The sequence below is a fragment of the Manis pentadactyla genome, chromosome 6 (assembly GCF_030020395.1).
Source record: "Manis pentadactyla isolate mManPen7 chromosome 6, mManPen7.hap1, whole genome shotgun sequence".
NCBI lineage: Eukaryota > Metazoa > Chordata > Mammalia > Pholidota > Manidae > Manis > Manis pentadactyla.
Window position 1 is genome coordinate 26,519,397 of NC_080024.1, and position 27,794 is coordinate 26,547,190.

At 36.3% G+C, this 27,794-nt stretch overlaps 1 long non-coding RNA gene across 1 annotated transcript; it reads right to left on the reverse strand.

Annotated features, from left to right (window-relative positions):
- Window positions 1–11,204: 11,204 nt before the first annotated feature.
- Window positions 11,205–25,835, reverse strand: LOC130684056 (uncharacterized). The gene is made up of 3 exons (XR_008998183.1): window positions 25,629–25,835; window positions 21,356–21,516; window positions 11,205–11,348 (listed from the first exon to the last, which is right to left on the reverse strand). It is a non-coding gene; the product is annotated as an uncharacterized LOC130684056 (long non-coding RNA).
- Window positions 25,836–27,794: the final 1,959 nt, after the last annotated feature.

Sequence of the window (27,794 nt, forward strand, 5' to 3'; positions counted from 1 at the left end):
TTTTAAAAGATAAATGACATGTTTTAATGGGTTTTAGCCAAAAAACCAAAATGACATTACAGAATTTTAACCTGAATGCAATTTTAAGGCTGAGCCAGAATATGAAAATTGCTATGCTGTCTTCCAAATATGAGTGTTCCAGCAAATTTTATTGTGATTAAAAAATGCATAACATAAAAATATCCTCATTGACAATTTTCAAGTATACATGCATTATTGCCAACTACATGCACATTGTTGTACAATAGATTTCTAGAACTCTTTCATCTTATGTGACTACAACTCTACATCCATTGAACAACTCTGTTATGCTCTCCCCTAATCCTGACATCATGTTCAACCTAACCAATATTCAACTTTGTTTCTTTACATCTCATTACTTCAGATCTATCATGTAAATGTAATCATGCATTATTTGACTGCCTTATTTCACTTAATATAATGTCCTCAAGGTTCCTTAATGCTGTAGCATGGGACAGAATTTCCTTCTTATTTTATGACCAAATAATATCCTCTGTGTTTATATACCACATTTCCATGTAACCATCGATGGACATTCAGATTGCTTCCACATCTTAGCTATGGTGAATAATGCTACAATGAATATGGGTGTGAAAATATCTCCTGAAGATCCTGTTTTCAATTCTTTTGGATATATAGCCAAAAGTGGAATTGCTGGTTCAAATAGTGATTCTATCTTTAAATTTCTGAGGAACTTTTCAGTTTTCCGTAGTGGCTACACAATTTTACAATCCCACCAAAAGCACGTAATGGTTCAGTTTCTCCACACCTCACCATACTTTCTATTTTTTGATAGTAGCCAAAGGCCATCTCTGCTTTTTATTTGATTACCGTTTGTATGGAGTATCTTTTGCATCCTTTCACTTGTAACCTATGTGTATTTTACACCTAAGGTGGATCTCTTAGAGTTAGTATAGAGTTCATTCTTGTTTTTTAATCCATTCAGCCACTCTATGTCTTTTGAATGAGGAGTTTAATCCAATTATATTTAAAGTAATTGCCAATAGTGTAGAATTTACTATTGGTGTTTTATTATTTTTTACCTTCTTGCTCTTTTCTCCATCTTTTCTTCTCTTGCTGCATTCCTTTGTTTCATCAAATTTTCCATTGACGTGCTCTGACTTCTTTCTCATTTTCTTTTGTATATCTTCTGTTCTATTCTTTGATTGTTAGTGATTCTAAAGAAATTAATCCAATTGGCTTTTGCCATTTATGAGCACACCCAGAGCTGAACTGTCAGGATGGGGGCCTTCCTTTAATCCTAACTCTCCATTACTGGAGCAATAGATGATAGGCACAAAGAAGCCCCGGAAAACAAGAAATCAGAATGTTCCAGCAATTAAGCTGTCTTCTGTTTAAAAGTATGCATTTTAAAATGCTACTTATGATTTCAGAAAAGGATTATTCTCTCCCAACCTTTCTACATTCAAACTTTGTTTTGCCTTCTCTTATATTTTAGTTTCATTATTAAAGAACAGTTTACAAAACATGTAACAGAGTATAATAACTCAAGATGCACATCTGTAATTTCAGGGGAAAGTCCCGGGGCAATATACCTTTGAAACCAAAGTCAGTCAAAAGGAGAAATAAAGTTTATTTCTTACAAGCAGTCATCCACTTCTGCTCCCCCATGTCTCTTGTGACCTGGCTGCAGAAGAAGAGCCTTCACCGAACTCTCTGGTCCAGAGAAGCCCTCGTTGGCCCCTGTAATTATCCATTGATATGGAGATGGACTACTTCTCTCCACCCCCTAAAAATACCCATTGTATGGAGATGCACTAAAGCCAGGCAAGAGATCCTGGAAAATGTATTTAGAAAAAAACATTCATTCCATGATAAAGATTTACAAGTCATAATGCCTACAAAGGAAATTTCTCTTGAGTCTTATACAATTTATGTGTTTGTATTCTTACATTATAGTGAAAATAATGACTAATGCTAATAGCATATTTTAATATTCTCTTTAAATAAAATTAGTACATATACTAATTATATAAGTACATATAATAATATGTAAATATGTATTTTATTTGTTAATGTGTTTGAGAGTACAAAAGTATTATAAAGTAGTGTTATATAGATGTCAACATTTCTAAAATGTCTGAAAGAATGCATGTCTTTTATAATAAAATGAACTTTTTAGAAGTCACTAGTATAAAACATGCTGAGATTACAAACAAAACTAAAATGTAAACCAAAAAAGATCTCTAGAATAAAACGCTATTATTTTACCTTGCTTATGTTCCACAATCCCATTAAAAATTACCTTGGTTGTGTTCCACAATCCCATTAAAAGCAAAACTCTATAGTGTGTTACTTTTGGCAAATCAGACAAACAGAATTAAGAAGGAAAACTTTTTCACTCCAGCCAATGGGAATTGAACGTTGCAGTCAACTGGCTATTAAGGTACTTTAACATTTCTCTATAACAAACTGATAAAATAGTTCAATTAATTTACTTCAAAAACTCTTCAAAATTTTGCTGTTAGGTTTAAGTGAATTAAAAATGTGGTTTAAGATGAAATTTGTGAAAAGGAAAAAGGAATCAGTGTATATGGGTGTGTGTATGTTTGTATGAACAGTGGAGTAAAACAGCCCATAATAATTCATCACATACTTAGTATCTTTTTCCAATTTCTTTCAGTAAGACAACTTAAAAAATTGTTTCCAAGAATTGTGTTGGGGTTTAATTTCACTTCTAATCTTAAACTTTAAAACGTAAGTGCAGGAGCCTACAGATAGATTTGATTCTTTTTAAATCACTGTTTCAGAAGAAAATACTTACTGTTGTCACAAAAAAATAATTTAAACTTTCAATCAGTTAGTGATGGACATTCTATATGTTTTCTGGTCACTAAGTAGATACAACTAAAAATACTCTCATTTGTCTTCCTTACTGTACAGTATTTTAATACAAATTAGAATTATAGAAGGTAATATAAAATATTAATATATATTACATTTCATACACAAGTTGCAAACCAATCTCTATAATAAAGCACCAATAATAGGAAAGCAAGTTAAAATGGAATTCATTCTAAAGGGTTCAAAGTCTTTATAGACTTTATTGACTATGAAGAGTAACTCAGTAAGTTTTCACAGTATCTCTGTGAAACAGGTAGAAGAGAAAAAAAGAAAAAAATAGGTCACTTTAGGACTATAAATCCAGTTATTTCTGATGATTTTCTTTGGATCAATTTGTATTAGTAATTTTGACACGGGACATAAGCCTAGTAGGGCAGGCTTGCCAGAATCTATGAATTTCTTCCTTTAATTTAAACATTGCAAATTTTAACTGACCTAACTGTTGGTGAGATTAGCTTTATGCCCAGACCAGTTCATGTGACAAAGATTATACTTATCAAAACTTTGCCTACATGGGGCTCTAGAGTCAGGTAGGACCAGTAAGGAGGCCCACGTTAGCAGGTTACCTATGTTCATGCTCTATTGCATAAGTGCACTTTATATTAATTGTTCATTAAGCTTCTTAGAACTCCTGACTGATAAATTCAGCTTAAGAAAGTCTGACTAAAGAGAAAGAACATGCATAAAAGCTAGGAGGCTAATTTAAAAAATAGTCCTGTTATGCTGGCTTTTACCTTTAATTTTTTCCATCTTTACAAATGTCTCTTTCTTTTGGTTATTGGCTGTTTTGTATGTGAAGCCATGTTCCCCTGCTATTTGCTCTCATGGAAGCCTGTGCTTCTTTTTAATCTTTTGCGTGCTTACATTATTTAAAATATTATTAGTAACTAGTTTTGTCTGCTTCTCCATTTCCTGTCTCCTTTTTCTTCTGGACACTACCAATTCTGTGAGGCCAAAACCTTTGTATAGTTTCCACCACAGTAAACCCAATACCCACAGAACAACTGGCACATAACAGATAGTCAACAAGTACTTGGGGCTCACTAATCTTTACTGGCTGCAGTCTGCTCTTCTGCGTTTTGTTTGTTAATTCATATTTTGTCCAATTTCATCTGCATAGAAAATGTTTAGAAGAAGGGAGAGAGCACAAGAGAATTTTTTCTCTGGGACTCAACTCTTCAACCTTGACTGCCCATGAGCATCACCAGAGGAACACACTGTAATGTGCCAGTGCACAGGTCCTATACTGAACTAAATCATGATCATTGAGGACAGAGCTGGGGTATCAGATTCTTTGGTTCCCAGTAACAGAACTCCAAAACTCCAGTTCAGATTGACTTCAGATGTTATCCTTTAAAGAGCCTCACTTGTCCTCTGGGTTTGTTTGGCAGATGAGTTGTAGGCAATGTTATACTCCCACAATATCTGAAGGACACAGTAAAGAGGCCAAGATTCCCACAGAAAGTCAGCATGTAATCTAAATTTCCTCCTTCGTTGCTAAAGAATTTGCAGCTGGGTCAAGTACTGTGGGCTAAAATAAACCTTACTTTGAGACATCTCTGTGGTGAAATCCAAATATTGGAAGGTTGAATTCATTTTTCTGAAATCTCTGTCTTTTATTGATTAAATTAACTGCTCTACCATTCAAAGCATTTCTGTGATAAATAGAACAAATAGGTAGGAAGTGAAAAATTGGGTTACAATCCCATTGGGGAAGAAACATTGCAATGAAGACATTTTACAATGTAATCGCTTTTCAATATAGCTAACAAACTGAAAGTTTACTAATTAAATGTAAACTTAACGACTACTCAGGTCATGGTAAGAAGAATTAGTTTTGGGAATTTAGATGTGCCAGGCCTATAAGTAAATGCTAATTCAATGTCCTATACATATTTAATAAGTTACTATTCAAATCATGGCATATTATTATTAAGATGTGGTTTGGAGGGAAAATTAGAGGGAAAAATGGTTCAGAGTTACACATAAATAAAACATGGGTAGAGAAAAAGGATGGTGCCAACATCATGCAAATATCCATAAGCATTTGGATATTTATTATCATTTTAGCTCTTCTTGTTTCTCTTGATTTTCACAGAGCTTCCAATCAGGAAAAGTGTCCAAACATGGAAGAAGAAGGTACAGTAGGCATCTCCGGATGGCTGTTTCCTAAACATCCGGCACCTGGTCTTTATTGACTTATCAGGAAAACTGCTTGAGTCTTGTACATGCCTTATATGTATATCCTGTAGAGGTATAGGACCTGTGCATTGGCATAAGAAAACATATATAACCAAAGATGTGGAACACAGATATGATCACAGAGGCTGGAAAAAAACAGCAATAGTCAAGTCACCAGAGAAATGTGGAGAACAACACAGATATTTGTTATGAAAAACAAAAGATTTATTGAGGTACTAACCCTTAGTACTTCAGAATGTGACCTTTTTTGGAAGTAAGGTCTTTATAGAGGTAATTAAGTTAATATGAGGCCATTGGGCTGGACCCTAATCCAATATGATGGGTGTCCATGTAGAAAGAGGAATTTTGTACACAGACATTACCAGAGAGAGGACAAAATGAAGAGACACACATACAGGGAAAAAGCCATGGGAACGTCAAGGCAAGATGGGTTGATGCATCTGTAAGCCATGGAACTTCTAAGATTGCCAACAAAGCACAAAACACTTAGGAGAGAAGCATGAAACAGGTTCTTCTTCACAGCCCTTAGAAGTCACGGTACCAACTCTGCTGATGTCTTGATCTTGAATTCCTATCCTCTAGAACTGTGAAAGATAAATTTCTGTTGCTTAAGCCACTCAGTTTATGGTGCTGTTACAGCAACCCTAGAAGACTAATGCAGTCCTTAAAATTACTTTTATGTAGTCTTACCGTTTGATGTAGTCATGCTTCCCCATCTCTCCCCAAAACCACACACTCTTGGGTAAGCATTTGTGAAGTTAGATCTGTATTGGGGAAAGTGAGGGGGGACTGAATGTTGCCTAAATATTGGAAGAGAATGAAAACCTCGGCTACTGATGGGATGTCTGCAATACGTGAAGTGCAATACAGGATGTTTGCAAACAAGAGTTTGTGAATGACTCACGAGCACAAAATGTAGAATGGAGTCTATGATACGATTTTCTTTTCAGCAGTGGTATATGGTATCACAAAAACACAAGCACATTCAGGCTGTCTGGACTCACTGAATTTATCACAGGACCATTTTAGATTATTTTCATTATCCACTCATCTTTTACTTTCCATCTTTCTCTGGCATCTTGTGCATGATCTGATATTCCAACAAGAAGTTGAAAGAAATATTAGTATATCTTAGTATTCTTTTTTTTTCTTTGCTTTATTAGTTTTCTGTAGCTGAATAACAACTTAACACAAATTTAACAGCTTAAAACACTATAATTTATTATCTCAGTTTCTGTGGATCAAGAGTTCATGTAGGACTCAGTCATTTACCCAGGGTCTCACAAGGCTTCAGTTAAGGTGTTGACTGGGGCTGAATCATCTGAAACTCAAACTCTCTTCCAAACTCATTGGTTGTTTCTTGGCAGAATTAAGGCTTCTTTCCCTGTTACAGGACTGAGGTCCTGCCTATTAGAAGCCACCTACCATTCCCTGCCATATGCCCAATTCCATAACATGGCAGGTTTCTTCTTTAAGATCAACAGAAGGGCATCTCTGCAGCTTCTTTTTTCTTCTAGACCTCTTTTTAAAGGACTCGCCTAATTATATCAAACCCACACAGGAAAATTTCTCTTTGCTTTAATGCAAAATCAACTGATGGGGTACCTTAATTACATCTGTGAAATTCTTTCATCTTTGCCATAATTCAACCCCTTCATAAGAGTAATGTCCCTTCCTATTCACAGGTCACACCCACACTCAGGGGGAGGGGATTGTACAAGGGCATGGATCATTGGGACACACCCTTCTATTAAAATTCTTCCTACCACATCCTTCCTTTCTAGTTGTCAGAATTTGTCCATCTGTTTCCAGACCTTCTCTGCTGTCTCCAAGGGCCCTTTGCCCCTCCTGCTTATAATGTTCTCCCTTGTGCTTTTCTTCTTGATTACGTTCCCATACTCTTCCACAGTCAGTCTTCATCAGTGAAGGGTCTGGGATTTTACCCTTGTTGCAAATCAATAGCTTAGCCTGATATCCCATACAGAAATGAGATTATCCAAAGAAAAAGGAGCAACTGTCTCTTCCCATATCATTCTAAGCATGAGGGAATATTCCCTGGATTACTCAGACTTTCTTTATGCTTCATCCATCATAATTGGGACTTAAGTCCAAAAGGAATGGGATTATGTGACTGCAATGGATATTGGAGAGTGAACAGTCAGGAACTCATGATATTTCTTTCTAATAAAATTTTAAAAATCATTTCTGATGTAAAGGAATCTAAGAAAGTCACAATAATTTACTAGTTCTGGCTACACAGGGCTATTGCAAGAAAGTTACTAAATGTGAAATTAAGATTAAAAATGCTAAAATACCAAGGAGCCATCACAGATACTTATACAGTTTCTTGAATATATAAATAATATAGTTTCAAATAATAAATATTTAAGTTTCCAGTTATAATAACATAGGAGCCAGAATGCTAATTTAAATTATTCTACATTGTGGCATTAAGAAATGCAGTGTTCACCTTTCTTCTTAGTATATTCTGAGGAATTAGTGCTTTCTCAGAGCACCGTATGGGAAACATTTGTCCTACATGATTGGGTCACCTTCAGTGTCTTGGGCCTGCCATACAAGTGGTAGAAATGTGTAAAGAGCTTTGAGCCTCTTGAGCTCTCTCAGAAACCGTTACATGAGCAATTCCTCTTTCTAGTCCTCCCATTCGATTCTGGTTTTTCTACATACATTCCAATTGGTCTATGACTTGAATCTTTCATTCAGATCTTTGGGGGATGGACTGGCTCTGGCATTCGTACGCTCTTGCAGAAAGAATTCTAAAACCAACCCTTTGGCAAAATACCGGTACTGGTCAGGGGTAAAAAATTGATGTGTAATTTATTTCCTCCTGTTCATTTCTGATAAACATCCAGTATAATTAGAAAATTATTGATTCAGTTTGAAGCAATCAATTTTTAAGTATTTTATGATTTGGTGGACTTGATAATTAAAAAGTAGGTTCCAGGACTAAATTTGCAGACTTTATTGTCTTGTGCATTTGTATACGTGTTGGATAAAGGTGGGTGAATGAAGCTGTTTACATTGCTCTGTTTCAATAATGTGCCTCTTACATCATTCCCATGCAGAGCTCAACATATGTTCTCTTACTGATCCATGTTCCATAGTACTGTTGCCAAATCTGACTATTCATGAAGTTTAAATGTATCAGAGGTATTTCACTAAGAAGCAGTAAGCATTAGAAAGGAACTTAGCTTTTTTGAAGTACTAATACCAATTTTCTCAAAGTTGGCTTTCTAATTGCATGGTAACTAATAACTCGGAATAAATGACAGCACTTCCTAAATTCTCCTCACTTTTTGTTAAGAACCACCTGTCTCTTTATGCTTCCAGTCAGAAGTTCAAATGCTGGGGGTCTGTTGCACATTGCAGGTACCTCAGATCACATGATGCAAGCTTATGCTCAGGTTAGATGGGCTGAATTTTTTTTGCCTTTTCTTGAATAGCACAGATACACATCTGCTGCAGACATAGCTAATTTCTCTTTGTGTCCATTCTACTTTTTTTTTTTTTAAGAGAACCTCCCTCAGGTTTTAAGTGGATACATAAATCTCTAGCCAATTACTGGATTTCTAGCTTCCTTTGCATCTTGGCTGTTCCATATGACTAAGCTCCAAGCTATGGGACATGATCAGAGGGGATGGTTGTATCTTTCACATCAGATCGCTTGAAAAGCAAATTTCCTGTGTTCTCTTTTCCTCTTGCCTCCCTTCATTGGGCTAGATTGTAAATATAGTAAGATATCTCTGTCCAGGCAGCATCGGTATCATGGAAGGAGAGTGAAGAGCCATAAGACAGAATTAACCTGCATACGTGGAGCAGAACCACCTGGGATTACAATTCTGAGCTGTTATTGTGTGAGAGAGATATGCTTCTATATTGTTTGAACCAGTGTGTTTTGGGGACCTTTTTGATAACAACTTAATATATCCTATAGTACAGGAATTTGCTTTTGATTCATTTTTATATGAGTTGTAGCATATAAAGATTATATATACTTTTTGTTGCCCTACAAAGACAGCACACAGGGTAGGAGACCCTACTTCATATTTGGCCGTGTCTACATTATATCTTTCTAGTTTGAGAACATGGGGACTTAGGGCCCTGTAGGAGCCAAAGCTAGTCAGTGGCTCAGTGTTCAGAATCCGAGATATTGACCCCATGTGTCAGAAGTGTCTGTAGGGAGGAAGAACTTTGAACAGGAGGAAGAACTCAGTCATGATTTATGAACCGTTACTGTTTTTTCAATCCAAAAAATACCAAGCAAGTGGGAGACATGATACAAACCAGAAGCATAAGATACAGAAATGCCAGGGTATTCTACACAGAGGAACAAATCAACAAAGCAAGAGAACAGCATTCATAGAAACAAGTATAAGATTTCCGTAAGTTGAGATTAGCATGTATAGTGTTGGGGGGCACAGGAAGGGCTGTGCAACACAGAGAAGACAAGTAGTGATTCTACAGCATCTTACTATGCTGAAGGACAGTGACTGTGAACTTGGTGACAAGTAGTGATTTTACAGCATCTTACTATGTTGATGGACAGTGACTGTGAACGGGGATGTGGGGGGGACTTGGTGAAGGGGGGAGCCTAGTAAACTTAATGTCCTTCATGTAATTGTAGATTAATGATACCAAAAAAAAAAGATTCCCATAAGTTGAAAAATCAGAACAAGTCAAACGAGGTTGTTTGTGTTTATAGTTTGAAGTGGCTCAGCTAAGAAGAATGGGGGCTACACTAGACATAACAGACCATAATAAATAGAAGGGGATAGCAAGTGAGGAAAGGGTCATAATACATGAGCTCACATCGTAGGTGCATATGTTTAACTTGATGTGGGAATTTGATTGGATTTTCCATTATGAAATTCTGTAAAGATTAATTTCTCCATCAGCCATACATACTCAAATCTGTTGTTAGATCCTTGCCCTAGTATCTATTATGCTAGGAAATCTTTGCCTGGCTTCTGGAAGAGCTGAGAGGGTGGCATAAAAAGAGAGCAAAATGATAATGAATTGATGAGTCAGTTACATTTAATGTACCACACCATGAAAACCATAAACTGAGGTCCACATCCACCCAGAGTTATAATGCAATAAGTGTGATAAAGCTGTTTGGGGAGGGTGCCTCTTACCCACTCGGATGCAGTTACCAGTGGAGAGAGCAGAAGAGGAAAAGCAACAGCAGTGAGTGGAAGGGTTGTGAAGCAATGCCAGGAAAGTTTGCAGCCAGGATGAGGAGCAATCGTGGAGACATGTTGGCCACTCAGTGGTTGCTGGGAGTGGCAGAAAGGGGGATGAAAGGTGGGAAAGAATATGGCCAATGATTTTACCAGTGATTTTGTAGCATCTTCCTATGCTGACAGATAGTAACTGCACTAGTGGGGGTGAGGATTTAATACTCTGGGTAACTATTGAACCACTGTGTTGTATACCTGAAACCAATTTAAGATTGTATATCAATGATAACTCAATAAAAAAAGAGAACTTGCCATATACTTAGGATTTGAGACTGTTTTTTCACAGATAAATAATGAATGTCCCTCCAGAGGCACAGAATCATAATACGTGATGGAAGAGCAATATTCCATTTTAAAAAGCTATGAGTTTTGGAGTTGGTAAAGAGATATTTGACATGAAATCATGCAATTATGATTAATGAGAATGCTTTTACTGTCCTTCTGAAGCAGAAGGATGGAAAATATATTGTCACCTTTGTTACCATTTCTGAAGATGACATTACAGGTGGGGGAAAAAAGAAATGCTAGTTGCAGTGTTGCTCCATGGAAAGTAAGCATGGACTTAAAGGGAAGGGCCCCCTGAGCTTCTCCACCGACTTCCCCTTTAATGTTTTGACTTTGTTGCACTGTCATAGCATTTGGTATAGAATGGCTTGTAGATGAAATAAACCGTATTATTCCATTGTGATTTCCTTTTTTCTTGGGCTATGTGACAGAAAGTCAAGTTACAGAGTATTGTATTCAAAGAAAAACAAAAATAAATATGTACCGCCATCCACGTGACTGAACTCCGTTCCCCAACCCAAGTGGGGCAGCTGCTGGCTGTGCTGTGGGAGCCGTACTGGTGTCCTCAGGGCAGGAGCCCTCCAGTGTGCTGCTTAGCTCATGCCGACCTGGGTCCCTGTCTCCTCCAGAGAGTCAGTGCGTGGCACATCCTTTGATAGAATACTGCTTAGGTAAAGCTTACTGTTATCCAATCGTTGGCAACTGTGAAACTGCCTGGTAAAATCAACATAACACTTAAATTAGAGGTATTTTTCGCCCCTAATATACTGATCTTCAGTTGGATCTTGGCTGTAGAATTGATAGCAAGTAGATTTCGAGTATTTGTTCAAGATGTTCTGTGTGCTGATTTCTTTGCCTCATTCTAAGTTGGATCTGTTTCGTTTTTATTTCTGGTATAACCATGTCCTTCTGAAGAAAATGTGTGCTGGTGCTTTGGCTTTTTTTGAGAAAATGTGATTCTTCAGCAATAAGAGTAGCATGCAATTACTCCCTGATTTTCTAATTACCCACCCAGCAATCAAGCCTGTGTTAATTCTTATCACTCCATCATTTCAGAGAGTTCTAAACTCTGTAACTAATTTTAAATCCAGATTCCTTTAAAAAAAAAAAAACAAGAGGAAACAGGTTTTCAATGCATATTTCTGAGGCCTTACTCTCAGAAACTCCTTTAAATTAAACCTGGGGTGGATTCTTGGAATCTGTATTCCAAATAAGAATGCCCAGGGAATTCTGATGCAAATTGTTCATATATTTGAAAATCACTCTTTTAGGAGCATGTAGAAATTATAAAGAATATTTGATTTTCAAAAGGTTCTAGGATTGTTTTGATTAAAATGATTCTTTATCCAGAATAATATGGCATAAAAGATTGATTGGAAATTCCCTAACTCACATGTGCATCTTAGAATTGCCTGGCAACTTTTAATGATGTAAGTTAAGGCTTCATCACTTTTGATTCTAGATCTGACTGCATTGTTAAAATGATCCCACCCTTTATTCTTATGAAAGGTGTGGAAAAGCTATCACACTTTTTAATTTATATGTATAAAATTTTGGTTCATTTTAAGCACGTAGACATTGGTGTTCAAATGGACTTTGTTACCTCCCTTTATAATTTCTCAGAGCTCCTTACATAGTATTTCTCATGGAGCAACTACTCATGAAATGCTATTATTTCCCAGATAGGAATTTAAACAACAAGACTATTGCCCATGTGCTTATTAAGTTCTTCTACTTAATATGTGTATTTCCCTTGGTACTGACTGGTCAAGCGTTTGACTTTGAAAGATTTTATTAAGGCAAATATCTGATTGATATGTTTAGATTCCAATGACATGCATCATATATACATTCCGGAGAAAGAAAATAGTATATGCTATTTATATTAGCATTTAGAGTTGGAATTCCACGAGTTGATTGTCTGCTCCTGTGAAAGCAGCTGGTATTTTTGTTGGGAAAAGCTTGCTGTGTGTGATTAATCTCTTATCAGCAAAGGGGCATGACTATAGGTGATAAACGAGTTCATCTCTCCTTTGTCTGACATAGGGAAGGATTTTATTTCAATTAGTAAAACTATTTTTATGATTCTGATATCAGGGGATAGGAGTCTGAATGAATCTCAGAAACTGACATTTATATCTTAGCTTCCAGGGAATTTTTTTTTTTCAAGGAGAAGGGGGTTGAGTATACTGTAGCCAAATCAAATATTATAAAAACTAACTAATATATGATTAATATTGACAAGCATCTGTGAAATTTGTCACTACACTACTAAAATTACCTTTATAAATCTTGCCCAGTAGATTAATTCCCCACACATTTTATGCCAGCAATTGCAGAATATAAGCCACAGAAAAAGATGAAATCTGTTAACTGGGACAAATCCTTGGAAGGTAGTCTTTCCCCTTTCATGATTTTTTTTTTTCCTGGAAAAAGAGTCCTAGTTATTTTTTCAATATAGGAATGCAATATGTAGAGAGGCACAAATACTTTGCAGTGAAGTGTGTATTCATCAGCGATAGCCCTCAACCACTGCTTAACTGAACCCCAGCTGTCCTTCCTCTGAGAAACAGCCTCCTTTTCACGAGTGTTGAGGCCAGCTCACAGCTCCACTTTCTGCTGTCTGCAAGGGGCTTTTGTGTCTGCTTCAGCCTCTTCTCACCTCAAAGCACAGTTGATCCTCACTCACGGATTTGCTAATTCGGCTACTCCCTAAAATGTATTCATAACTCCAAAACCAGCCTTTGCAGCACCTCCCCCGTCATTCACGGATATGTGCAGAGCTACAGAAAATTTGCATCGTGAGCCGTGCACGTGCCAGCTGAGGCTGCACACGGACGCTCGACTTCTTTGTCCAGCTCCTGTGATATAAACCCGTGTCCTTTTGTGGTCTATTGAATGCCACATCTCCCCCATTTCTGTGCTTTTGTTGGTAATTTTGCTGTTTAAAATGGTTCCCAAGCATAGTGCTGAAGGGCTGTCTAATGTTTTTAAGTGCAAGAAGACTGTGATGTGCCTGCCAGAGAAAATACATGTGTTAGATAAGCTTCATTTTAGCATGAATTCTTGTGCTGTAGATTGAGTTCAATATTAATGAATCAATGATATATAAATGTATCTAAATACATACTAAATATATTTAAAATATACATATAAGATATCTTTATATATAAATATATATATGTATATATGTGTGTGTGTGTATATATATATATATATATACACACACACATACATGTATAGTGTCTTTAAATGGAACACAAGTAAAACAAGGGGAAATATCCCATGTAAAAACCTTTTTTTTTAGTCTTCTGAACTGTATAAAAAAAGCATATCTTTCCATTTATTTGTGGATTATTTGCCCAAAATGCTAAGACCAGAGGCTCTTAGGAACCTAGCTCTGTATTTCCCATTAGTATAATAGTTCAGTATTCACTAACTCACTGTACGGAGTTAGTAGAATGTAATCACCGTGAATAACAAGAATTGAAGGTATCTTGGTCTACAAATAATATCAATTTCACATTGTTCGTCACAATTACCTTTGAAAAGGAATATATTCCAACTTTGTAAAAAATTTTCAGCAAGAAAATAAAATAAAATGTGCAGTTTATTTTAATGCAACTTCTTGAAGTTCTGATTTTACATCACTCAGTTCTCATCAACTATATTGCTACTAAGGATTAGGCTACTAGTAGATTTAATGGATGCTAGCTTCTAGATGCTTACTTAGCTGTAAAATGCTTATTTGTGCATCTCTGGAGCTTTCTGCCACTTTTGAAGCCCTTCAGAATATTACCTCTCTGTTTTGAAGTGTAGAATTTTGGTAGGATTTTTTTTTTAAGTAGCACATTGATAGAAAAAATTTTTTCTGCTTTTATTCAATATTTAAAATAATTTGCCACTGGGCAGAGTAGAGGACATTGAATTTCTTTGGTGGGGCTCTTAAAAAATAACTTTTAAGTAGATGGCTTAGGTCCCACTTTAAACTATTTAATTCCTATTTTGATTCTGATTATATAAATAAAAGGTGTCATGGTTTCAGACAATAATTCTTTATAATTGCTAATGAACAACTGCTTTTGATCACTGTGCAAATTTTATTTTACTTAAAACAGAGTCATTGTTCCTGCATAGATGATTTTAAGGTGAGGTAATTAATGGGAATCTTAGACTGAACCAAACTCACTAACTTTTCAGGAAAGAGCATTTCATCTTCAATTTAACTGGATTGTCAGTTACTTTGGTGTCATAACAATGTCATAACAATTTGATATAAATTTGTAAAAGAAAATAATTCCAATACTACTTTAGCTAAGTTACTCAGGGGTATTTTGCAGGTAAATAAACACATACTATGAATCTATTGACAAATAAAAACACAAGAATGAATAATAAAAATAATAAACTTCAACCCTTGATTTTGGGGAAAACACAAAATTTCTAAACTCTTATTTAGAGAGTAAGAATTGGTGAGAACAAACTAGTTAGCAACCTGTTTTATTATTTAAGTTATTTGCTAAACAAAAAGTATTTAGCAATCTATTAATTTGAATGTTAATTTAAGTCACAGAGCAGCATAAATTTCTTTAGTCATTCATTTATCTTTCATTTAATATGCATGCATTGTGCTCTACTGTGCATTCTATAGAGTACTTTAGGGATAGAAGTCCTTATTGTTCAAACACTGTTTATTAAAAAAATTACTCTCTCTCCTTTTAATTGCTTTGGCAGTAGTTTAATTTCTTGTGGCTGCTATAACAGATATCACAAACTGGATGGCTTAGAAAAATAGAAATTATTTTTTTCACTTTTTTGGAAGCCAAAAGTCCAAAATCAGTATCACTGGGCCAAAAAGCTCTCCCAGCTTCAAGTGGCTCCTAACATTCCTTGGCTTGTGGCCACGTCGCTCCAATCTCTGCCCCTGTATTCACATTGCCTTTTGCCTCTCTCTTATAAGATCACTCATGATTGGATTTAGGGCTCACCCAGACAAACCAGAATAATCTTCCCATCTCATGATCCTTAACTTTATCATATTTGCAAAGGCCCTTTTCCCTTATATGGTAATATTTCTAAGTTTCAGAATTTAGGACCTAACATCTTTGGCTGTTCGTTAGTCTCCAAGTTCACACATTTGTCAAAAGTCAGTTGATCATATTGTGTAGGTCTAAATCTGGACTCTCTTCTGTTTCCTTTGGACCTCTATGCCTAATGCCAACATGCATACTTTCTTGAATACCTTAGCTTTATGGTAATATTGAAAGAAGGTAGTTTAAGTCTTCCAACTGTGTCATTTTTTTCCCAAATAGTTTGGGCTTTTCTAGGATTTCTGCATTTCCATGTGCATTTTAGCATAAGCATGTTAATTACTAAAAAAGCCTGCTGGATTTTGATTGAGATTTTATGTAATTTACAGACCAATCTGGGGAAATACGCCATGTAAAAAACTTTTTTTTTTAGTCTTCTGAACTGTATAAAAAGTATATCTCTCCAATTATTTATTTTTCTTTAAATTTTCTTCAACAATGTTTTATAGTTTTCAGTTGGTATGCTTTGCATATATTTTGTAACTTCATGTTCTTTATGCTAAGATAAATAGTATACTTTTACTTTTCTTCTTTTCTAGAGTATCTTTTAGTCACAGGCTCATTTTAATCTATCCTTAAGGTGTAATACTCTTAGATTACTGAATACCCTGGGCAATTACCGATAGCTCTCCACAGTGCTGGTTAAGGATTGACTATCTCCCCACTCAATGTGAGGTCAGAGAATTATTTAGTTTAAATCCCATAGTCATACTGTCTGCTCCTGGAAGCTGTTTTATTTTTTGTTTATATAATCTTTTCTCACCTCAGTCCTCCTAAAATCAAATCTCCATTTCCTCAGTTCATTGAGACCTCTTAGAATTTCCATGCCTGCAGATGATCTAGAATGTGCCTCTAGCCAGACAGCTAAGGGTGATTGTGCATTACCTGGATTTTCCTTCTAACAGGGATGTATTCCTATGTTGTGTGTTGTCTGGTGTCTGAAAACAATTATTTCATATGTTTTATCCAGATTTCTAGTTGGTGCGTGGGGAATTAGGTCAGGTACTTGTTATTTCATTACATTAGGAGGCAACGTTATCACTTTATTTTAATTTTTAAACTAGAAATGTTCATTTTGGGATAGAGATGGATGGGATTCAATAGTAGGCATATCAAAGTTGATCTGAAAACATGCAATAACTTGTTTTATCTCTGCAGCAACTCACTTAAAACTTAAATTTGTTTGCATGATACAGAACTTTTATCCTGTGATAATCAAAAGACATTATTAATTTGTGACAATAGAAATAGTCTCCAATTTTACCTTTTAGTATGCCGTATAATTTTGTCTTTATATCTCAGTATTATGTACTGACTGGGTAAAAAGAACTACTGTTAATAGGCCTTGAGCGATGTGGTGGAGGGCTGTGGGGGAGCGGAAGTATTCCGCAGTCCTCTGATCAGGTCTCAGTCTTGTAGTGAGCCTATACTATGCCTTTGAACTGTGAGTTTCACGTGTGTGTTTCAGCGAACTCCTCCAGTCCTCAGATGGGACAGGGTGGCTAGAGTGGGTTGGAATTGGGTACTTCCCTTCTCCTAGGGCAGTTAGATTCTGATAATAACCAGCAGGTTCGTCTCTAAGAAAACAGTTTCTCCTGAGGACAGACCTTGTTAAGTACAGGATGCTCTGGAAGATTTAAAAATAGCTCCTGTTCTCCTCCCCTTGCGGGAAGCACAAGGGGATTTTTGTTTGATATTCACTGTTAGAATCTGCTAGAGCTCTGTAATTCTGGGGGCAAAATATAGGGGGGAAATATAAAACTGAAATCAGTCGAAGGGAGAAATAATGTGGGAGAAACTCATTTATTGCTTACAAGCAGTCGTCCACCTCTGCCCGCTGGTGTCTTTCATGATCTGGCTGCAGTAAAAGGGACTCCACCCAACCTTTCTGTCTAGATATGCCCTCACTCCCCCTTTTTACTGATATGGAGATGGACCACTTCTCTCCACCCCTTGGAAACACCTATTGATATGGAGGTGCAGGAAGGCCAGGTGAGAGATTCTGGAAATGCTGCAATTTTATGCACAAGCTCCTGAAAGTAGAATTCACAAAACTTCTGGGGGTGCCCTGGAGATTTCTCTCTCAGACTTGTCTACACTGAGGCTCCAACAATCCACCAATTACAGTTCAGGTTTTCCTACCCCAGTACTGGTTTCTGGGGAGGCTTTTGCCCCTTTATTTCTGCTCTGGTACATTGTAATTCCCTGCAACTGCCTGTCTGTCTCCAATTTAGGGAGTAGTGATTTGCCCTGTGACCTCACTTCTCTTATGATTCTAAGAATAGTTACTGCTTTTTCCATTTGTTTAGCTGTTTACTTGTTAGAATGGTGTGGTAACTTCCAAGCTCTTGACACACTGGACCAGAAGTCATAATTCCCCATTTTAATACTACTATTCTTGTTTCTCTCTGAATATAAACATGCTGTCTAACTCAGGGAACGTCAGAAGTAGAAGTAATGGCTGCATCCTTTATATTTGAAAATACCTTTTTTTTCCTCATTCAAATCTTAACTGTTCATTTTACCCAATTATTTTCATTTTCTAAAGACAACCTAAAAAGAAGCTTCTCTCTGGTCCATCAGATTTTTGTCATTTTGAAATATCTATCTTAAATTCCATCCCTCTTATTCAAGAATAGCACAATTTTCATGGAATCTTAATGTGTATGTGTATGTGCCTTGGTGTGTACCAGTACCAAAAATCTGAACATCTCTATGTGTAACCGCACGGTAGTCCCCTATTGGTGAGCCGCCCCCCGACTTCTGATTAACAAAGAGAAGCTTGAGTCCCTTAATTATGACCCAGAGTGTGGGAATAAGACTGGGGAATTAGATATTTTTAAAAATGGGAGTTTGAGAGCCTGCTGTTTAGGTAAAGCAAAGTAAATAGACACAGGACTCTTGGTTCCCCTCAAGGCTATAGAAAAATTCTTGAATCATGTATCCTTGAGATGTTTTAAACAAACTCAGACCCCCATCAGATGGGCCACCTCCTGACAATAAGCACGTAGACCCCAGACTAGGTGGAACCTGAAGACTGATAGCTAAGGTTTGGGAAACACGTTACCTCACCGCTGACTAATCAGAAGAATGCACACGCTGATCACTCATCCTACAACCCTTTCCCATAATTTTGTCCTTAAAAACCCCTGCTTGTAACCATATAATAAGGGAGTTCAGGGCTTAAAGCATGAGCTATGAACTCTCCTTGCTTGTCACCCTGCAGTGAATGCCCACTTTCTTTCACCACATCTTGAGTCAAGTCAGTGTTTGGCTTTGCTGTGCATCAGATGAGTGGACCCAGGTTTGTTCAGTTTGGTAACATCTCTACTTCTTTATTTTAGTAGGATTACTAAACAAGTTATCATTCCAGTTTGATGCACATTTATATGATGATGACATATCATTTTCCAACATAATCCCTTTGTATTATGTTATATGTCGATTCTTTTGATGAGTTGGATATTTTAAATATAGATAGCAATTTAGAAACTAAAATCCTTATTGGATGGGGCATTTGTTGAACAGATGCAATTTTAACTCTGTGTTTATAAAGTTTCCTTTCGTAATGTTGAGTTTAATGTTCTACAAATTTTCAGTTATTTTCTTAATGACAGATAATTTGAGGAATGGCTTAAATCTTTTAACTTTAACTTTCACTACACACACATGAACACAAGTAAACATGCATGAAAAATATATATAGTGCTTTATTCTTTTTTACATTTACATTGAGTTTTGCAAGTTGAGAATTATTTTATTCTTGCTATTACAATTATCATATTAATTCCATATAACTCATGTAAAGCATGCGTGGTCCTGAGCACTATCCATCATTGAAGGGCATATGAGAGGTTAGCCTGGAAACTTGTGGCTCAGACATAAACACATTTTAATTTATTTTCTTGAGTTACAATTCCATGTCTCATTGACCTTATTTTTCTAGTTTATTATTTACATGTTAAAAATATATAATTAATTTTAGCACTCAACCTTGTTGATATCACTGTGCAAAATTACGGTTTTAAAATATCATCATGGTCACTGTGGGTCAGAGGCAATCTTTTACACACATATCATATCACCTGCTATGGTAGGATTAACTTTATAAAGTGGAGAGATTCTTACATACTACAATTTTCTGGCAGGGTGTGTCTATAAAAAAAGATATTCATGACTGCTACTTATTTAACTTTTTTAAGCAGAATTTTATATAATGCAAACCTAAATCTAAAATCAAACTGATCATGTTATAGTATGACCATCTTAAGTCACATTCTTTTCAAGAAAAGTTTACCAACTGATATAAGCTCAACAAGTCTTTCCACTAAATTTTTCTGCTAGTCTTTTTCAAAGTGTAAGACATTGGACAACCTGTTTGTGGTTTCTTAGGTTTCACCAAAGACTTACTGAATTGGAATAGCTAGTGTTGGGCCTGAGAAACCCAGATTATTCCTAAACACCCTAAACGTTGACAGCCATAACACGCTTGATTATTCCTGTCTTTGTCATTTTCTATTTCAAATATGTCAGTCTTCACTCTTCAGGTGGATTGCCAGCTCTTTGAATGACATACACATCCTTCCTCATGCTTTAGCTAAATGGCTGGTAGAGAGCAGGTGCCAAATGAGAACTTGATGTTTACTTGCTGAATAAATATTGGAAATTGTGCAGCTATCATTTTCTGACCACAAATTATTTAGTGAAAGGAAGTAACTTAAGCTTTATCTTCTTCAAGCAACCATTCAACCAGATGATTTTGAATTTTGCATATGCCCTTCAGGGGCATTATTTTTCTGATGTACTTTGGATCAAATACCCCTTGAGACAGTTCTGTTGTTCCTGTGTCTAAGCACATGACCTGGGCTTTTCATTTGTATGTTGTTTCTATTCTTGCTACAAGCTTAGGTAAGGGTTAGATTCTGATTAGCAGATGTGGTAAATCACAATCCATGTTAAGTAGGAGTGAATTCTTCTTTAGAAATTCTATGATAGAAGCAGGAAAAAAATGACTTGAGATTAACAACCGTCTATTTAGAGGGCCCCAAACTCCCAATAGCAGTGCTAATAGCCTGGGCCTCACACCATGCTCCAGTAGACACTGATATAATCTGCTCTTCTGTGTTAACCTCTATACATGCTGCTCAGAAACTCACTTCCCTCCCTTGCCACCCTATGTTTGCCCAACCCAGGGAGAAGGCATGTCTCTATAGGCAGACCTGGGAGATGCTGCAGGTTCAGTTCCAGGCCATCTCTAGAAAGGAATTATTGCAATAAAGCAAGTGAAGTCAAGTTTTTGGCTTCCCAGTACATATAAAAGTTGTTTACATTATACTGTAGTCTTTTAATTGTACAATAGCATTATGTCTAAAATAAAAGTGTGCACACCTTAATTTAAAAGCAACTTACTCCTAAAACATGCTAACCATCATGTGAGCTTTTAGCGAGTGGTAATCTTTTTGCTGGTAGAAGGTCTTGCCTCGACGTTGATAGCTGCCGACTATCAGGGTGATGGTTGCTGAGGTTGGGGTGGTAGTGGCGATTTCTTAAAATAAGACAACACTGAACGTAGTGTTGCACAGTTAGTTCTGAACTCTAGCATACCACAGGAGACGCTCAGATGCCACTCACCTGGACATGACCATATATTTTCTTAAAAAATCAATGAACTGCCTTCAATGGAACAAATCTTAAATGCCTTCTCAAGATTTCTTTATTATATTGCTACGCCAAAATGAAATGCATCTTCATTTCTGGAGATCACATATTCTCAGCAAAGACATCCATCTTTACTAAAATAAGAACAACATAATAAAAAGTCTGTTTCTGGAATTGGGCATTTTCCCCATAACAAGATTATCTCTTTCTCATATACTTGAGTACTTTTGGTATTAGAAATATTGTAAAATAAGTTTACAATTATAGAACTAAGGGCATATTTCAGATCCACTTGGAATTAATTCAGTTCTCCATTCCAAACAGTGGTAAATTCAGTTACATGAAATCAAGTTCTCTAGACATTAATTTAGAAAAATAGCTAGGGAAGTAAATCTTCACGAACTTAAACATGGTACTATAAGCTCAAAAGAAAATATATTTGAGCCATTCATTTCCTTTCATTATCATCCTTATTACAGACAATGAAGGGTTAACTGCCTTGCAAGCTTATATTGTAGACATTATCTTTATTTTGGTGGAACAGTGTTGTACTCCTGTCAAAGCTATGCATAGGACCTGTTTCCAGGACAAACAGCAGCAGAAATCATTGTCTCCCAAGAGATTTGATAGGATGGAAGCAATGAGATTATCACATATAACTGATTACAGCATTATACCAGATAGCTAGAGAACTACTTTCCTCTGGTCTGCCTCCTACTGCTACTCTTAGAAGTTCTTCCTAGTCAACCATAGGTTTTTCCCTTCCTTGTGGTCCTACCGATGTGTGCCTGTGACTCTGTTGTGCAACACTTTCCAGTCTTGATTGAAGGGGACTCCATTCTTTGTGCTCCTGAGGCCAGAGATATATAGTCAGGCTGACTTCTTTTTCTCTCACAGCAAACTATCAGCAAACCATACTGGCTGTACCTTGATAATATATCCAGAATCTGAATTCCTCTCACCACTTCCACCTCCCATTCTGGCCCAAGCTGCTACATCTCTTGCCTTGATTACTGCAATAACCTCCTAAGTGTATGTTCTTTGTCTTCTACCTTTGCCCCCAGTAATGATTCTTTCCAACATAAGTCAGATCATTGAATTCCTTTGCTTAGAACTCTACAATGGCTTTCATCTTCACCAAGAATAAAAAATAAGCCTATGTGACAGTATGTTCTAGTCCATTTTACTTCCTTGACCTGATTTGCTCTGTCTCCCTGTTTCCACAGGCCTTCTTGCTGTCCCTGAAGCAGTTGAGGCATGATTCTGCATTTGGTCCTCTGCCTTAGCTATTCCATCTCTCTAGAATACTTTCACCCCAGACATCTCCATGACTAATACACAACTTTCACATCTTCATTCAAATGCTACCCTCTTAATTAGGTATACTATATTTCATTTAAAATTAAACTTCCAACCTTCTCTGTGGTACTCTAGACTCTCTCACATGGCTCTACTTTTTCATTTTTCTCATAGTACCTAATAATATAAAAATGTTCAGGGTATTACATTTCTTATTTATGACTGTCTCCGATCCTTCTCAGCCACTTAGAATGTTATATACACAAGGGTAGGAATATCTACAGGTTCTATTCACTGGCATATAGGAGGGGCCCCCAAAATATTTGTTAGGTTGAAACAAATACAAAGTAAGTTTGAATCGATATCAATCTAGGCTGGAAGTGCAGAGGTTGCAACCACAGTCAGCAACATAGAGTTGGTATCTTTATGTAGCTATTTAGTTCACCTTGAAAAATGTATTTTCTTAAGAGAATTTATATATACACATATATACATGCACACATATATAATCTTATATATACACCTATACGCATGTAAATTATAAATATACATACATATAGAGATATATTCATATATGTCTATGCATAATATATGTGTGTGTGTGTATATATACACATTATGTAATACATATGCAAAAGCACTTAATTTCTTTCTATTTAGGCAAATCAATCCAGTGCTGATAGTGGTAAAAGGAAAGAGTAACTTATAAGACAAATATTAGGAAGGGTTCTGTTCTCTTTTTAATTCCTGATGATACATCTGTTAAGAAGGGCTTGGCATCAATAATGATAAAACAGTATTTCATCTTTTCCTTGAGATGGGTCGCATAATTTTGATAAGTATCTATGAAACTGATTAAAGTAAGAATATATATTGGTTTTTCTCCCAGTTTCTGGCACAGAGCCCCTACAACTCTTGAAATTTGCCAAGTGCTGAGGGCCATAAAGGTGTCCTTTACTATGTTAATGAGATGACTTTTGACCTGCGCCTAAGAATGGGAGCTGGCTGTCTGGAGAGCCAACCTTGTGATTAGAATTGGAAACTCTCCGTCTGGCCCCTGATTTTCAGGGAGGGGACAGGGACAGGAACTTGAGTAAAATTATCATTGGCTAATGATTTCATCAATCATGCCTATGCAATGAAGGCGACATAAAAACTGTAAAGAATGGGGTGTGCAGAGCCATGCAGCTGGTGATCACGCAGAGGTCTGTGGAGAATGGTGCACTCCAAGAGAGCATGGATGCTCCACACCCTTTCTCCTTATCTTGCCAGATGCACCTTTTCTGTCTAGTGTTCCTGAGTGGCACCCTTTATAATAAACCTAGTAAGTAAAATGTTCCTCTGAGTTCTGTGAACTTTACTACAAATTAATTGAACCCGAGGAGAGGTCATAGGAACTTCTGATGGGGAGCTGGTTGGTCAGAAGCACAGGTAACAACCTAGACTTGCAGCTGGCATTTGAAGTGTGTGTGTGGGGGGGGTAGGGGGCAGCCTTGTAGGATTGAATGCTTAACCTGTGGGATCTGACACCATCTCTGTGGAGGCAGTGTTAGAATTGAGTTGAATTGTAGGACACCTGGCTTGTGCCCAAGAATTGCTTGGTGTTATGTGTGGAAAACCTCCCTCTCCACAGTGGAATTGGGTCCAAAACATAAGAGTACCAAATTACTCTTTTAAAATATACCTTACTTTTTAAATCAGTAATACTTGTACATGTTTTAAAAATTGAAATTATGTACAAAGACATACTTTGAGAAGCTTCAGTCCCTCTTGGTATTGTCATCACCTGTATGTCTTTACCCTATATATAAATTCACTTATTACTTCCTTATATTGCCTCTGGTATTTCCTCATGCCATTAATAAGCACATAAAAATATAAATTCTTAATCATCCCTTTCCTACCTATACAATATTTTGGAAGTTGTTTTTCTTATTTAACAATATATTCTGAATTTTGTATATTGATACACAGAAAACCTAGCTGTACAATATACCATGGAGACTATATCAAAGTTATATTAAAAAGTCCCCGAAGCTGAAGTGTAAGTCTTGTCAAGCCAAAATAAAATTCATGTTTTAAGTAACTGATTTATACTGTCAAGTCCATGAACATAAAAGCAAAAATCACGGAAATTGGAACCTTCTCATTACTGTTCACTGCCTAGAGTTATATATATAAAGGTACCTGTTGTTTGCATTACTCAAGACTATGCAAGTAACATAAATGACAGTGTTATGACAGCTATGCAGAACATGTATTTTACTTCCCTGGAAGGCTTTCTGCTCTAAGGAAAGTGGAAGGTGGCTTATATTGTGTGATTATAAATTGAACATTGGTTCACTAGCTACAAAGCTGTTGGCTTTCATATTTTTCCTTCTCAGTTTTTGACATTTTTGTAATAGCTGTGTTCTTTTTTAGGGGAAATAAAGTAGATTAGATCTATAAATTGCTCTTTTGGCATTTCAATATTCTGGTAATATCGTTAAAATTATTGAGATTCAATTATACAATTCTAACACTACAAAACAATTGTTTTTGGAAGATCTAAAGCTAGCTATACTTTAAAACATGTACAAACGGATTTTTTGGTGTTACATGTCAGCTTCAGATTTGCCCTTTGATAGGAGAGGGGCAACTAAGATTTTAGACTTTTTAAGAAAACACAACTGATCTCTTTTCTTTGATTCCTCAGCTGAAGCTATTTTGATCAACACTACATTTAGCAACACAGTTCAGAAACTGCCCTCATTTACATTTTCACAAATGGCATTTTGATCTCCACAAATGTGAATGTCCGTAAAGATCCACACCTGCATGATGGATACATGGGACAGTTATGTCACTAGTAGACAGAGGTTCCCACTGTATGACAGAGCAGGGAAGATGCATTCTTTTCACAGAGGCATCACGGGACTTCTGAGGGAGTTTTGTGGTCTCAACTCACCAGGTGATAGATGCATGTGGGAGGTGAGGAAGGCATGGTCCCGACATCCGCACAGACATGCTCCAGGAATTTTAGAGGTTGCCCTTTTTATGGTTTTATTTTAAAATTGAAGGTGCACTGTTCCTGCTTGATAGAAAAAATGTACAGTTCAAAATTTACACAGCTTCTCTTTTTCCCCATTCGTCAGAATCCTCAAAACATATCCTGCTGAAAAAGAGGATAGGGTGACAAAAATAAGCTAGCTTGTGCTTTTGTAAGAAAAGAGGGAAGAAAATTAAATTACCTAAGTCTGAGGCTTATTTATTTAACCTTAACTACTCACTTATTTTAGCCTATCTTGATCGGATAACAGTTTTCAAAGAATTTTAGAGATGGAAGCAACTTCATTTATATTTTCAATGGAGTTTTAAATTACCTTCCCAAATTAGATCTGGTCTGCTTTTTTTTCTCAAGAGCCAAGATGCAGAGATAACTGGAAATTCAGGTCTGAAGAAGCTGGGTTTCCAAGACAAGCTGCATATAGAAGTAACATTATTTAGAAATGTGGAATGCCAGTTCCCTTTCAGTTTTTTAAAGGTAAAGCTGTAGGTCAGACTTCATTCAAGAAAACTGCAATAGCTTTCAGACTTATGTAAGGTTGAGTGTTTGAGATATCAAATTAGTACATTTTGAAAGGGTGCCATATAAACAGAAGTATATATACTATATACTTTTAATAATATCATATACAATAGTATATATTATATACATAACACACATATATATACACACACACACATATGTACACACTTTATAAACAAAATCCAAAGCAAAATGCAGATGATTCCCAACTTACAATGGTTTGACTTGATGATTATTTTTACTTTACCCCGGTGTAAAAGTGATGAGTGACGCGTACTTCGGGTCTTGATCTTTTCTGGGCTGCAATATCAGTACACTATTTCCTCATGATGCTGGGAAGTAGCAGTGAGGCACAGCTCTTAGTCGGCCACATGATCACAAGGGTGAACAACTGACACACTTACAGCCACTGTGCACCCATACATGGCTTTTACCCATACATTGTATACCCATTCTGGTTTTTACTTTCAGTACAGTATTCAATAAATTGCATGAGAGATATTCAACACTTTATTATAAAATTGGCTTTGTGTTAGATGATTTAGCCGAACGGCAGATTAATGTAAGTATTCTGAGCACATTTATGTATTTTCAACTTTAATATTTTCAACTTATTACGGGTTTATCCAGATATGACCCCATCATAAGTTGAAAGAAATCTGTAAATCCAGCTCATTGTGCCCACCAAATAATATAGGACACACTAAGTTTTATTCTGAGCTGGGCAGGAATAGACTGAAGTATTTTCAAGAGTGGCATGATCTGATTTCCATCAATATTTTCTCAAAAAATTAAAGTGCCACAGGAGTGATATGAAACATCTGCCGGAGAGACCATTTGTCTCAAAATGAAAAACTAATAAGTCAAAATCCCATAAGAGCCCCAAAACTATATTCTAATCTTTATTCATTCATGGGTGCCTCTTAGTATAATTTTATGAATAGAAATATACTGAGAGGATGAGTGACGTCATAGTTGGCTATTAAAAAGGCAATTTTAATTGAAGTGCTCTCTTGTTATAAAATTCTTCATGTTAATAAATAAACTTATCATTTAAAATATCACTAAGTCAGACAACATTTGTTACATGAAGCTGTGTGTTTAAAAAACACATCACAGGAGAAATTGCCTGATCGAGGAATTATAGAACAAACGGAGATTAAGAGTCCTGCAGATGAGAAATATTTGCAGCATGTTCAGAAGACAGAATGAACTGATGTTCAACAAAAGGACACCTAAAGTACCTATAAAACAATAAATCAACTCCAGCAGAACTATTATAAACACCTTTTCATACAGAAACACACATATTCCTCCTGTCACTCTGCATTCTCAGTTATCATTCTGGTTTATTTTCTTCAATGAACTTGTTGCTACCAGAAATTAATATATTGATATTATCTCCCACCACTAGAAGACAAGTTTCATGAGAACTGGAAAACGGTCTCTTTTGTACAGCTGTGTTTTTGTGGTCTAGAACATTTCTCATCATATAATAGATACTTATCAGTGCTTAGTTGGTATTTAGTTGGATCAATGGGTAGG